This window comes from Anas platyrhynchos, chromosome 29 (genome assembly GCF_047663525.1).
Source record: "Anas platyrhynchos isolate ZD024472 breed Pekin duck chromosome 29, IASCAAS_PekinDuck_T2T, whole genome shotgun sequence".
In the NCBI taxonomy this organism is placed as follows: Eukaryota; Metazoa; Chordata; class Aves; order Anseriformes; family Anatidae; genus Anas; species Anas platyrhynchos.
The window spans coordinates 6,986,206-6,992,205 of NC_092615.1; positions in this window are offsets into that span (position 1 = coordinate 6,986,206).

Consider the following 6,000-nt stretch of genomic DNA (forward strand, 5'->3'; position numbering starts at 1 on the left):
AGTGAATTCCCCAGGGGAGCCTTTACGCAGCCCCACATGCAACTGGACCCTCCGGGTTCGATTTTTCCGAGCAACCCTAAATATATCCCTAGCCAGCATGGGAGAAGACTGAAAACCCGGCCCCAGAAAACGCGTTGCAAGCCCCTTTGGACCATCCAAAAGTGTCACCAAAGGAAGGCTTTGGGTACAGCTGAACCCCCAGGGAAGCCTTTATGCAGCCCCACATGCAACTGGACCCTCCGGGTTCGCTGTTTCCGAGCATCCCTAAATATAGCCCTTGCCGGCATCGAAGACGACTGAAAAATCAGGCCCCAGGAAATGCGTTGCAAGCCCTTTTCGCCCATCCAAAAGAGCCCCCAAAGGAAGGCTTTGGGTACAAGTGAACTCCCCAGGGGAGCCTTTACGCAGCCCCACATGCAACTGGACCCTCCGGGTTCGCTGTTTCCGAGCATCCCTAAACATAGCCCTTGCCGACATCGAAGACGACTGAAAAATCAGGCACCAGGAAATACGTTGAAAGCCCTTTTCGCCCATCCAAAAGTGCCCCCAAAGGAAGGCTTTGGGTACATCTGAAGTTCCCAGGGGAGCCTTTACGCAGCCCCATATGCAACTGGACCCTCCGGGTTCGCTGTTTCCGAGCAACCCTAAACATAGCCCTAGCCGTCATCGGAGAAGACTGAAAAATCAGGCCCAAGGAAACGCGTTGCAAGCCCATTTGGACCATCCAAAAGTGTCACCAAAGGAAGGCTTTGGGTACAAGTGAACCCCCAGGGGAGACTTTACGCAGCCCCACATGCAACTGGACCCTCCGGGTTCGCTGTTTCCGAGCATCCCTAAACATAGCCCTAGCCGGCATCGAAGACGACTGAAAAATCAGGCCCCAGGAAATGCGTTGCAAGCCCTTTTCGCCCATCCAAAAGTGCCCCCAAAGGAAGGCTTTGGGTACAAGTGAACTCCCCAGGGGAGCCTTTACGCAGCCCCACATGCAACTGGACCCTCCGGGTTCGCTGTTTCCGAGCATCCCTAAACATAGCCCTTGCCGACATCGAAGACGACTGAAAAATCAGGCACCAGGAAATACGTTGAAAGCCCTTTTCGCCCATCCAAAAGTGCCCCCAAAGGAAGGCTTTGGGTACATCTGAAGTTCCCAGGGGAGCCTTTACGCAGCCCCATATGCAACTGGACCCTCCGGGTTCGCTGTTTCCGAGCAACCCTAAACATAGCCCTAGCCGTCATCGGAGAAGACTGAAAAATCAGGCCCAAGGAAACGCGTTGCAAGCCCATTTGGACCATCCAAAAGTGTCACCAAAGGAAGGCTTTGGGTACAAGTGAACCCCCAGGGGAGCCTTTACGCAGCCCCACATGCAACTGGACCCTCCGGGTTCGCTGTTTCCGAGCATCCCTAAACATAGCCCTAGCCGGCATCGAAGACGACTGAAAAATCAGGCCCAAGGAAATGCGTTGCGAGCCCTTTTCGCCCATCCAAACGTGCCCCCAAAGGAAGACTTTGGGTACAAGTGAACTCCCCAGGGGAGCCTTTACGCAGCCCCACATGCAACTGGACCCTCCGGGTTCGCTGTCCCCGAGCATCCCTAAACATAGCATTAGCCGGCATCGATGACGACTGAAAAATCAGGCCCCAGGAAATGCGTTGCGAGCCCTTTTCGCCCATCTAAAAGTGCCCCCAAAGGAAGACTTTGGGTACAAGAGAACTCCCCAGGGGAGCCTTTATGCAGCCCCACATGCAACTGGACCCTCCGGGTTCGCTGTTTCCGAGCATCCCTAAACATAGCCCTAGCCGGCATTGATGATGACTGAAAAATCAGGCCGCAGTTAATGCGTTACGAGCCCTTTTCGCCCATCCAAAAGTGCCCCCAAAGGAAGACTTTGGGTACAAGAGAACTCCCCAGGGGAGCCTTTACGCAGCCCCACATGCAACTGGACCCTCCGGGTTCGCTGTTTCCGAGCATCCCTAAACATAGCCCTAGCCGGCATAGATGACGACTGAAAAATCAGGCCCCAGGAAATGCGTTGCAAGCCCATTTGGACCATCCAAAAGTGTCACCAAAGGAAGGCTTTGGGTACAAGTGAACTCCCCATGGGAGCCTTTACGAAGCCCCACATGCAACTGGACCCTCCGGGTTCGCTGTTTCCGAGCATCCCTAAACATAACCCTTGCCGGCATCGAAGACGACTGAAAAATCAGGCCCCAGGAAATGCGTTGCAAGCCCTTTTCGCCCATCCAAAAGTGCCCCCAAAGGAAGGCTTTGGGTACAAGTGAACTCCCCAGGGGAGCCTTTTCGCAGCCCCACATGCAACTGGACCCTCCGGGTTCGCTGTTTCCGAGCATCCCTAAACATAGCCCTAGCCGGCATCGAAGACGACTGAAAAATCAGGCCCCAGGAAATGCGTTGTAAGCACTTTTCGCCCATCCAAAAGTGCCCCCAAAGGAAGGCTTTGGGTACAAGTGAACTCCCCAGGGGAGCCTTTACGCAGCCCCACATGCAACTGGACCCTCCGGGTTCGCTGTTTCCGAGCATCCCTAAACATAGCCCTAGCCGGCATCGATGACGAGTGAAAAATCAGGCCCAAGGAAATGCATTACGACGCCTTTTCGCCCATCCAAAAGTGCCCCCAAAGGAAGGCTTTGGGTACAAGTGAACTCCCCAGGGGAGCCTTTACGCAGCCCCACATGCAACTGGACCCTCCGGGTTCGCTGTTTCCGAGCATCCCTAAACATATCCCTAGCCGGCATCGTTGAGGATTGAAAAATCAGGCCCAAGGAAATGCGTTGCGAGCCCTTTTCGGCCATCCAAACGTGCCCCCAAAGGAAGACTTTGGGTACAAGAGAACTCCCCAGGGGAGCCTTTATGCAGCCCCACATGCAACTGGACCCTCCGGGTTCGCTGTCTCCGAGCATCCCTAAACCTAGCATTAGCCGGCATCGAAGACGACTGAAAAATCAGGCCCCAGTTAATGCGTTACGAGCCCTTTTCGCCCATCCAAAAGTGCCCCCAAAGGAAGACTTTGGGTACAAGAGAACTCCCCAGGGGAGCCTTTACGCAGCCCCACATGAAACTGGACCCTCCGGGTTCGCTGTCTCCGAGCATCCCTAAACCTAGCATTATCCGGCATCGAAGACGACTGAAAAATCAGGCCCCAGTTAATGCGTTACGAGTCCTTTTCGCCCATCCAAAAGTGCCCCCAAAGGAAGGCTTTGGGTACAAGTGAATTCCCCAGGGGAGCCTTTACGCAGCCCCACATGCAACTGGACCCTCCGGGTTCGATTTTTCCGAGCATCCCTAAATATATCCCTAGCCAGCATGGGAGAAGACTGAAAACCCGGCCCCAGAAAACGCGTTGCAAGCCCCTTTGGACCATCCCAAAGTGTCACCAAAGGAAGGCTTTGGGTACATCTGAAGTTCCCAGGGGAGCCTTTACGCAGCCCCATATGCAACTGGACCCCCCGGGTTCGCTGTTTCCGAGCAACCCTAAACATAGCCCTAGCCGTCATCGGAGACGACTGAAAAATCAGGCCCAAGGAAACGTGTTGCAAGCCCATTTGGACCATCCAAAAGTGTCACCAAAGGAAGGCTTTGGGTACAGCTGAACCCCCAGGGAAGCCTTTATGCAGCCCCACATGCAACTGGACCCTCCGGGTTCGCTGTTTCCGAGCATCCCTAAATATAGCCCTTGCCGGCATCGAAGACGACTGAAAAATCAGGCCCCAGGAAATGCGTTGCAAGCCCTTTTCGCCCATCCAAAAGAGCCCCCAAAAGAAGGCTTTGGGTACAAGTGAACTCCCCAGGGGAGCCTTTACGCAGCCCCACATGCAACTGGACCCTCCGGGTTCGCTGTTTCCGAGCATCCCTAAACAGAGCCCTTGCCGACATCGAAGACGACTGAAAAATCATGCACCAGGAAATAGGTTGAAAGCCCTTTTCGCCCATCCAAAAGTGTCACCAAAGGAAGGCTTTGGGTACATCTGAAGTTCCCAGGGGAGCCTTTACGCAGCCCCATATGCAACTGGACCCTCCGGGTTCGCTGTTTCCGAGCAACCCTAAACATAGCCCTAGCCGTCATCGGAGAAGACTGAAAAATCAGGCCCAAGGAAACGCGTTGCAAGCCCATTTGGACCATCCAAAAGTGCCCCCAAAGGAAGGCTTTGGGTACAAGTGAACTCCCCAGGGGAGCCTTTACGCAGCCCCACATGCAACTGGACCATCCGGGTTCGCTGTTTCCGAGCATCCCTAAACATAGCCCTTGCCGACATCGAAGACGACTGAAAAATCAGGCACCAGGAAATACGTTGAAAGCCCTTTTCGCCCATCCAAAAGTGCCCCCAAAGGAAGGCTTTGGGTACATCTGAAGTTCCCAGGGGAGCCTTTACGCAGCCCCACATGCAACTGGACCCTCCGGGTTCGCTGTTTCCGAGCAACCCTAAACATAGCCCTAGCCGTCATCGGAGAAGACTGAAAAATCAGGCCCAAGGAAACGCGTTGCAAGCCCATTTGGACCATCCAAACGTGCCCCCAAAGGAAGACTTTGGGTACAAGTGAACTCCCCAGGGGAGCCTTTACGCAGCCCCACATGCAACTGGACCCTCCGGGTTCGCTGTCCCCGAGCATCCCTAAACATAGCCCTTGCCGGCATCGAAGACGACTGAAAAATCAGGCCCCAGGAAATGTGTTGCAAGCCCTTTTCGCCCATCCAAAAGTGTCCCCAAAGGAAGGCTTTGTGTACAAGTGAACTTTCCATGGGAGCCTTTACGCAGCCCCACATGCAACTGGACCCTCCGGGTTCGCTGTTTCCGAGCATCCCTAAACATATCCATAGCCGGCATCGCTGACGACTGAAAAATCAGGCCCCAGGAAATGCGTTACGAGCCCTTTTCGCCCATCCAAAAGTGCCCCCAAAGGAAGGCTTTGGGTACATCTGAAGTTCCCAGTGGAGCCTTTACGCAGCCCCATATGCAACTGGACCCTCCGGGTTCGCTGTTTCCGAGCAACCCTAAACATAGCCCTAGCCGTCATCGGAGACGACTGAAAAATCAGGCCCAAGGAAACGCGTTGCAAGCCCATTTGGACCATCCAAAAGTGTCACCAAAGGAAGGCTTTGGGTAGAAGTGAACCCCCAGGGGAGCCTTTACGCAGCCCCACATGCAACTGGACCCTCCGGGTTCGCTGTTTCCGAGCATCCTTAAACATATCCCTTGCCGGCATCGAAGACGACTGAAAAATCAGGCCCAAGGAAATGCGTTGCGAGCCCTTTTCGCCCATCCAAACGTGCCCCCAAAGGAAGGCTTTGGGTACAAGAGAACTCACCATGGGTGCCTTTACGCAGCCCCACATGCAACTGGACCCTCCGGGTTCGCTGTTTCCGAGCATCCCTAAACATATCCATAGCCGGCATCGCTGACGACTGAAAAATCAGGCCCCAGGAAATGCGTTACGAGCCCTTTTCGCACATCCAAAAGTGCCCCCAAAGGAAGGCTTTGGGTACATCTGATGTTCCCAGGGGAGCCTTTACGCAGCCCCATATGCAACTGGACCCTCCGGGTTCACTGTTTCCGAGCAACACTAAACATAGCCCTAGCCGTCATCGGAGACGACTGAAAAATCAGGCCCCAGGAAACGCGTTGCAAGCCCATTTGGACCATCCAAAAGTGTCACCAAAGGAAGGCTTTGGGTACAATTGAACCCCCAGGGGAGCCCTTACGCAGCCCCACATGCAACTGGACCCTCCGGGTTCGCTCTTTCCGAGCATCCCTAAACATATCCATAGCCGGCATCGCTGACGACTGAAAAATCAGGCCCCAGGAAATGCGTTACGAGCCCTTTTCGCCCATCCAAAAGTGCCCCCAAAGGAAGGCTTTGGGTACAAGTGAACTCCCCAGGGGAGCCTTTACGCAGCCCCACATGCAACTGGACCCTCCGGGTTCGCTGTTTCTGAGCATCCCTAAACATATCCCTTGCCGACATCGAAGACGACTGAAAAATC